The 9,200-nt window shown below is 33.7% G+C and overlaps 1 protein-coding gene across 28 annotated transcripts in view; it reads left to right on the top strand.

The window, feature by feature from the left end:
- ZBTB20 (zinc finger and BTB domain containing 20) overlaps positions 1-9,200 on the top strand; it is an 812,433-nt gene that overhangs the window by 52,800 nt on the left and 750,433 nt on the right. For 5 of the 28 annotated variants that reach the window (XM_037743874.1, XM_037743876.1, XM_037743871.1 and 2 more), the window contains exon 1: positions 189-2,857. The exons of the other annotated variants lie outside the window; for them this stretch is intronic. The gene's annotated coding sequence lies outside the window, so the exon portion shown is untranslated. Of the gene's footprint in view, positions 1-188; positions 2,858-9,200 lie in introns of those variants that run through there. 28 annotated transcript variants of the gene reach the window in all.

The following is a 9,200-nucleotide window of genomic DNA, read 5'->3' as shown; positions in this document are numbered from 1 at the left end:
TTTTCTTTTTTTGAGATGGAGTCTTCCTCTGTTGCCCAGCTGGAGTGCTGTGGTGCAAGCTTGGTTTGCTACAGCCTCGACCTCTTGGGTTCAAGTGATTCTCCTGCCTCAGTCTTCTGAGTAGCTGGGACTACCAGCATGCACCACCATGTCTGGCTAATTTTTGTATTTTTAGTACAGATGGGATTTCACCATGTTGGCCAGGCTGGTCTTGAACTCCTGACCTCAGGTGATACACCTTCCTCAGCCTCCTAAAATTACTGCTGAGGATTACAGGCGTGAGCCACCATGCGTGGCCTTATTTTGCACTAAGCCAAAAGATTTGTTTTTCTCTGAAATTTAGCTCTCAGGATGTTTTTTTTAAAAAAAGGCTTCGTGGTCCTTTATATTCCTTTTGATTCCTGCTGGTAGAAGCCAAATACTGTCTTCTCCTTGAATTAAAACAAAATGAAACAAAATAAAATACCTAGAATCTTATTTTAAAAATTCAGAAAATAAAAATATCTAATTCAAATCTGTCTGTCAAACTGTGAGGTTTATGTGTTTTTTTAATTGACATTTTTCTTAATACATTTTAATAAAGCTTCAGAGAAACAATAGGGCAGTAATAGAAAAGCAGAGCTGCCAGGCCAAACAGTGAGGAGGAGATGCAGGCTGGTGCCTTGGGCACACTAAACGTATTTTGGAAAAGTTTCTTTACAGACGAGTGACCTGAAGTAGGGGATTGTTCCATCATTTTTAGTGTGTGTGTGTCTCCTCTTAATCATCCACCCTGGAAGGGTAAAATACTGTCGCAGCACTAGAGAGGTTAAATTGGTGGGTTACAATGAGACTAGAGTGGTCTGGACTCTTGGTTTCTTGCTAGAATTTTCCCAAGACAGTTAGTGTAATGGATAGCTAGATATTACATTCTAGTATCTATGCTGTAGGTTATCTACCTTGAAAATACCTAAAGCAATATTGATCTGTATTCTAAACCTGACCTGAAAGTTATTTGACATTTTTAAAGATATCTGTGAATAAGGTAAAGATATGTTGATCTATAAGTTATATATTGAGTTATTTAATTTTTAATTGAAAACATTTTTTTAAAACAAAAGAATTGAAGCTTTTTTAGCAAGGTAGTTTTGTTCATGCAGAGAGACATATTCTAATTTTCAAAGCACGTTAATACACAAAACCACATACAAAGGATGATTTTTACAATTAATATACTTAGGGTCATTGTTGCCCAAATGCAGGGTTTGAATAAGTCATATGCACTTATATTTTTTATTTGTGTGTAAATATTCTTTATTTGTGTGTAAATATTTATACCTTTATTTGTGTATAAATATTCTTTAGAAAATTTTACCTCTATTATGATGTTCTTAAGTCCCATCTAAATGACACATAGCCAAACTGTATAGAAATATATTAAGGAAGATGGGTGTCTAGATAGACATAATGCTTTAAGGAGATATGACTCATCAAGCAGAGTCTAGTTTTTAAAAATTAGGTGATGAGGAGAGTGGCTTAAAACTAGTTCTCTTTTCTGATGTTTGTAATTCTATAGCTGCAAATATATCACTTACAGGAGAAAGGGCACCTGGGAGTGGGGAAAGTGGGTGGGAAACATATGATGGGGCGAAGAATATAATAACAGTGTAATTTTGGAACTGGAATTTAGATAAAATCTGTTTAGAAGTATCAGACAAAGAAAACCTGTTTTTTTTCTCTCTCTCTTTTAAGGCAGGTTTATTTAGAAGCATTGATTATTTTTATTTTTCCCTCCTAATAAAAGATTAAGGTTAACTGCTGTAGTTTCAGACCCATATTCTATGAAATCTTGTCCTGATTGTGGTGGTAGCTTCTTATGGGATTTATTTCTGTCATTGTACCACTATATACTATACACATTGCACCTGTTCACACAGAGTACTTTGCATTGTGATGTTTGTACAGCTAGATGCTTCAAATGAGAAGCCAATCTCCCTTCTTCTAGGGTCCTAGCCTATTAGGTACTTAATTAAGCTTAATTCTGTTTTGGTCTGTAATTTTGTAGGTCTGCAATTTTGTATATGGTCTTGATTCATTAACTGAGCAATGATTTCTTCTTTGCAGTTACCAGTTTTGTCTGAGATCAGTTTTCCTATTGTATGGAGTCTGTTTCTTACAGAGCCTCCTTTAAGACTGCTCTGACTTTAAAATCATTACTAGGCTTTTGTCAGAGCAGATTTGTTGACATTCTTCACATATTAAAAAATAAATTTAAAAGATTGCACAAATAAGCTATGCATTTCACTTTCTTGCTTATATGCAAAAAAATGTATTTATGATAATTACATGTACTGCCAGAACTGAAACAATACATTCTTCATAATGGAGCATAAATAAAGAAGGTGGAGCCAGCTGCTCTTAAACTGTTTATTTCCAAGCAATAATGATAGAGAGAATATACCTTTTTCACTCTGTAAGTCTGGCAATACTGAACCTGTTGCTGCATTAGACGAGTTGCATTTTGCTGGATAGGGGAAGGAGGGCTGTCTGCTGTCTGGTAGGAGGGCTTTGTCTGTGCCTTTCTCTCTGTTTCTTTCTGTTTTTCTTTCTCTCTCTCTCCCCTCTTCTCTCTCTCTCTTACTCGCTTGCTCTGTCTCTGTCTCTCTCTCTCCCTCTCTTCCCTCCTCCCTCCTCTCTCTTGCTCTCTCTCTCTCTTCCCGTCTCTGTGGTTTGTAAGGTAGGTTGCAGTGTGTGTATATACACAACATCAAGAGCAGGAAAATGGACTCATTAGGGAGGCAGGCAGTCATTACCACTCACACTGTACTTCCAGGGAGACACCGATTATAAGAAGAGAAACTCAGCGCTGGGGAAGAAGGTAGGGCAGACAACTTTCTTAAAAAAATTCCTGCTTCCTCAATTCCCCCTCTGTCATCTCCTTTAGCCCCCAATGCCTTTATTCTTTCTTCCTTGAATTTTAATTTCTAGATTTAAGTTTGACAGAGCTAGTGCTAGCTTAAAATTTAGAACATCTGTAAGAGGCCTCCCCTTTACTAATTTTCTTCCTACTTACTTAGGGGTGTGCCCTTGTGATCCAGTTTTGTTACTTTAAAAATAATTACAAACAAATCTATTTTTCTCACTAAAGTACCAAATAAATCAGAATCTTTCAGTCTTTTAAAACAGATCCTTCTGTATGTTTGTCTCTTTGCTTTTCTTGTCTGTTTATGCAATTCCATCTGTCTGTCTATGTATCATGTTGTCCTTATTTATTGCTAACTGGGTTTTGTTAGTTATTTGCCAATGAGTTTTAGCTGCAGTGCCAGTGTGGGTATTACTAAAGTGAGACTCTTGTTCTTTGTTTTACGTTGAAGTTTAAAGTCCATATTTACAGTTTAAATCCTTGAAGCAGGTTGAATACTTTTTGCCAGCATGTTTATTTAATGTCATTGGACAGAAGGTGAGGGGTAGTTGCTGAGGGTGGGTAAGAATCGAGTAATTATTTTTGTCATCACACACATAGAAACATTGCATCTGGGGGATGTATTTAGAAACAAATAAGGTATTCTGTTTTCCAACTTTTATTTTGCAGATGGGCTTTTACATTTATAGGAATACCACTTTGGTTAGTAAGAATTTGAACTTTCTTAACAAGCAGTTTTTATCCTAGGACAGTTTCCTTTTAGTATGTTACTGTTTATTTATGCTTGGGGAGGGTGGAGTGAGGGGCTGGCCATCTTTTTACAAAGTGGAAGCTATGAAGTGTATCAGGCCATCTTGCACAACAACTGTAAGTATTCATTTAACATTTTGGGGAGTATAAATAATATATTTTTTATTTCAAATACAGTTTTGTGGTGCTTTCTTTTCCTTTATTTTTTTTCTAATTTTATATAGTGGGAAAAGTTACATTTCAAACTAGCAGACATTGTTGAAGAGTTTTCCCAGAACAGTGTTCTTCAAAATTGCAAGGATTATTTTAATAAGCTCCATTTGAAATGGACTTCTTAATGGAATTTTATTTTAGATTTGTCACAGTAAAACTGCTATTCATCTGATAAAATTTAAGTCACATAGACACGCAAATGTTTTGGCATATACACAGCAATGTTAGAAAATGGATGCTGATCTGTAGAGATCTTTGATAATAACAATCATCTTTTTGTAATAAATTATTTATTTAATAGAAGTGGCAGACTTTTTCCCCCTTAATTCCATTAGGCCTCTCTGACAACACAAAGAAGTCCATAAAGCAATATTCTTAACCCACCTGGGACGCTAGAGCAGATTCCCAAACACATTCTCAAGGTTGAAACCTAGTAAAATGTTTATTAAAAATCCATTATTTCTGGAAGGTGATGAACTTTTGCTGCTGAAAGTCTTTTTCACCTCTTCTTTTAACAAATTTATTCTGAGATTTTCAATTTGCTTATCTTGCCTGAACTGTTTTTTTAAACTGGATAGGCTGGCTTTGACCAAGAGTAGTACAAATACTAAGTATACCCAATCAGGTCCCGTCAGAGATTTTTTTTCCCTAAGGTCTAAGGGGAACTTTAGGAGAGTCTTTTATGTTAATATGGTACATGATAATTTTGTTTTTTAAATATAATTTTATATATAATTTATGCCATTTCAGACTCTGACCCAAAAATTTATTTCAAAACTAATACCGTATGTCAAAAGTGTGCATGTCTCATGCACCTGTCATTTTCTATGTTAGCATTGTGAGGACTATCTAAAATTCTACTCTTTTATCAGTAGAAATCTTTCATCTATGTCTTGATCAATCATTCTCTTTTTTTATATATACATATATACATGGCGATATCTGCATACATGTGCATTTATGCACACAGCCATACATGTATGGATAAAGAAATCACAGCTTCTTTGCAGATACAATATTTTTTAAAATTTCATGTTATATATGTTTATGTTAACCACAAGAAAACAAAACATGCAGAGACTTTCAAGAGAAAATGAGAATTTCCTTTAACCTTCTAGGAAGAACAAAAGCAAGTAAGAATTTAGTCATTTTTATGTTTGGTTTAATTTTTAGAATGTGCATACATTTTCTTTTGCATTATAATTCTTAACCTTCAGTAGATCTAAAATATTTTTAGTATGAAAAATAATCTCGGCCTTTTCTGGGAGGGACTGTCACAATCTAAATACAGCAGGGCATTGTAAAATGTGCATAAATAAACTTAAAACCACTGTAGTCTGCTGTATAGGGACTTGGAAAGCTGAAAAGCTTGCATCACAGGAGGATATAGAGTGCCAGAAAAATTCATTAATCAGCCTTATTGGTTATAGGCGTCTCTTCCTATCAGCACATGATATCTGCGTGTTTAGATCCCCAGTCTTGATCAGGTCACAGTGTGTTGCATTTTAATGTTGGAGCAGACAGTTATCTAACACACCCACATGAGGAAGTGCTCTAAAGAAGTTATTTCATGCTTTGCCATGGCCTGTAGCTAAAACAATTTGGTACTGAGTGACGTGTGCGTGCTTTTTAACTCCTATCTGATGAAAATCAGCTTTGGCTCTTTGAAAAGAACCAAACAGTGGATTAAAAAAAAATGGAATGCCAGACCATATAATTCAAATGCTAAGCATATGCCAGTTTAAACTTTTTCTTTTTTTTTTTTTAAACTTAAGAGGAGAATCACTGTGATTATTTTTAATATAAAGAGTATATAGTGATTTATTGGATTTTACTCATTAGGGTTTCAAAAATTGCAGATACTTTTTATTCTGCACATTTTTATCTCCAGAAGCCTATATTCATCAAAAGGATAGCAGCTGCATACTTTCCCCATGAAATGTTAACAAATAAATGGCATTCCTGTTTATTTATCTATTTTTGAATTTTAATGATTAGTCCTTGTGCTAATTAACAAATTCTCGTATTCATAAAATCTGGCACTACATAAATATCTAATTGTGTGATTATCTACACATGTTCTGGCTTTCTATAAATATAGAAATTATCAGTGGATGTGTTCATGGACTTGCCCAGCTCTCAGTAGTGGCCGGTCATGCCGCCTCATAGGAAGCCAAATTCAGGCCCTGAGCAAACGTATTATCACAAGATCTGGCAAGGTATGTTGAAGCAGCAGCACCTGGCTAATACTGCGAACTAGTGATCTTTTCTGGCAAAAGAATAACTAGGGTTGATATTCTTTCAATGCTGCTAGCTCCAGGGTTATTCAGGCTCAAGGGTGGCCTCTGAAGTTGAATTGCTGAAATGTTGAAAACAGACATTAAAGCTGGCTTATTTTGGAGGTCACTTTATAAATATATTTTAACAGACTACATGTTTGGTGGAAAACATGTTTTACTGGACAACATAAATAAAATGGTATCCTCATCTGTCACTTTCTTAACCAGTGAGGATCTAAGTTACCATGAGAAGTCACAAAGCACTAAAAAGAAACTGTAAGTATTTTCATTTGCATGGCTATGTAACTATTACAGGCACGTTATAGAAATCAGCTATTAGCTATGTAAGAACAGTTTACCCTCCATCAAGGACAATAAACACTAGCAATCAGACTAGTGTGTACCTGCCAGAGTTATTAAATTAGAAACAAAACCTTTAAAATAATTTTTTCATACCGTGTAAGCCATTTTGATTATTTTATACAATTACTATGGATTATTTGCAATGCTAATACAGTCAGTATTTACCATTTGATACTTTACTCCAAGCTTTCAAGTCATGTATAGGTGCATAGGTATTTTACAAAACTTGAAACTTGTAATTTTCTTGAAAAACTCATTTTATATAGTTCCATTTCTTAAACAAATTCTGGTATTTTGCATAATCCCCAGGAACTATAGCCAATGTCAAATAAACTAGCAAGATCAATTTTATTCTTTATCAAAAGCCTGAAAGCAATATACATATCCTAGGTATTCCAGAGAATGCCTGAATTCATATGTTTTCCTGTTATATAGATATTATATATTAATCATCAAATAATGTTGATGACAATTATGTTTAATATATCAAAATATCCTTGAGTTCCTTAGTTCTAATTCAGCATAGGCAAGCTGATGAGGCTGTGGGAAGAAATATGCTATCTATGATTATTATCATGTATGTAGTAACCACTACAGCCGGTTTTAGAAACAGCATTCAAGGGCTTGTAAGAAAAAGGGCTTTTTTTTTTTTTTTTTTTTTTTTGGCCATTCTAGCTGTTCAACTGTAATAATGAATAAGTGACATTCTATTTCTATACTAAACTGTGGAAAAATTATGCTTGACTTTGGCTTCATAACCTCTCTTATGTTCCAAGATCAAGCGTTTTAGTAATTCTATAGTTCATTTGAAAGTAATCAGCTTGAGGACATGGAGCTTGCCTTTCTGGAATCTTTTGAAACTCAACTGAAACTTCAGCCCTCGTGTTTTGTAGTTCAGTTAACCAGTGCAACCTTTGTAATTGTCTTAACTTGGGGAAAGCTGGCTACTGACTTTCAAGTGGGAATACTGAGACAAGAAACAAGGACTGTAAATTCATTGATCTATCTAGTTCCCAGATGGAAGAAGAACATTTTTTTTTATTGTTAATTCTTAACATTCAGTCTTACCTTTGAAACTCTGATAGAATATGTGGTAATTATGGCAAAATATGTATATTTTCTTGATATTGGAAGTAAATTTGGCACTGAATACTTCCCATATTTTGAGACATGATGAATTTAATGTTCATATTATGCATTTAAAAGGTCAATATATTTCAAAGTTTTCATATTACATTACTAATGTAAAGATTTACATTCACTAAATATAAAATTATGGTATGAGGTTGAGGTTTTGGGATATCAAAATGATGCCCAATTGATTGAAACTAAAAATGTAGAAATGGAAGTAATTATGAATCTTATATATGGTAGTACTATTTTGTTATTGGGAAAATTCTTAAACTTTTTAGAATCAAACATTTAAAATTTTTTATTTTCTCTAATTTTAGAAGTCTTTACTTTTTTGTTTTTTACTGAATTAGCTTAGATACTTGTCATTTTTACATTTCTTTTCAAAAATTTTCTGTGAATTACTGTTGTAATTAAAGTGTGATTTGTTGTTGCAAATCCTTTTATAGTATAAGCTTCTTTCCTGTAAATGGAATGTAACTGAGAGAAAATTAATGTTGTCAGTTTGTTCAGGTAGTGACTTAAAACTTAGTAAAAAAAAAAAAAAAAAAAAAAAAAAGCTATTACTTGCAGAAAACTAGAAATGTTCCAGGCTATATAATTTTTCTGGTTGATGTATATGTGTATGTGAAAACTATGTGGCTGTCATTTTAAATAAATAAAAATACCTTATTTAGGCACCAAGACATTTAAACAGTGAGAAACTGTTCATCTCATTTATTATTTAAATAGTCACTAGGCAAATAGGTTGTAAGGATGACTTTATACATTTTTTGTTTTATTTTCTTCTTAAATACACATTAAAATTCTTCTTGGCCCAATACGTATACTCTGGTTCTGAACATATTTGCTAATTTCTCCATCTTCTGGTGATTTGCACTTATTACCTTAGCTTTAGGTAAGGCAAAAAGAACTTACTTTTTATAGTAGTCCTTACTTTCTCTAGTTCTCCAAATCAACAATGATCTTCATCCCGTCACCTCATTTCTAGAAGGGAGACAACTAGAGATGATTAAGAAACAAGTAGAGATAAATTGAGATAATATAAAGGGATAAAGCTGAGGGTACAGGGGTAAAGCTGAGAGTAGCTGAGAGGTTCATGCTTTTGAAGCTTCTAAATTTAGAAGTATAATGAAATAAAAAGACTTTTTTGCTAACTCCCATTAAAAGGCATTTGCATTATCTGTACAGCATTAGTTTTTGCATCTGTCTAAAGCAGATCTATTTAAATTCCCTTTGCACCCCAAGACAGATTCCAGTGGTACCACCAAAGAAGATCATAGAAGAAAGTCAAAACATCTCACATTTCTAGAACATCCACTGCCAGATTTCCTTCATACCTTTGGCCTTTAATTCTTGAGTCTGGAGTTGTGAGCAGATTTTTATAGTTGATGGACAGATTTCATTTGATAAGAAGCTTTACCAACAAAGCTTTCCCAAAATATGCCCCCAAACAGCATCGTGTGCTGAATTAAAATAGATGAAGTGATTAGTTGAATAAATGTGTGTGTTTCCTCTTAAAAAACAAAATACAGTCAAATAATTTATATGAAACAAAACAA

Source organism: Cebus imitator, unplaced genomic scaffold (genome assembly GCF_001604975.1).
Source record: "Cebus imitator isolate Cc_AM_T3 unplaced genomic scaffold, Cebus_imitator-1.0 Scaffold157, whole genome shotgun sequence".
In the NCBI taxonomy this organism is placed as follows: domain Eukaryota; kingdom Metazoa; phylum Chordata; class Mammalia; order Primates; family Cebidae; genus Cebus; species Cebus imitator.
This window is presented reverse-complemented; position numbering and strand designations above follow the sequence as displayed.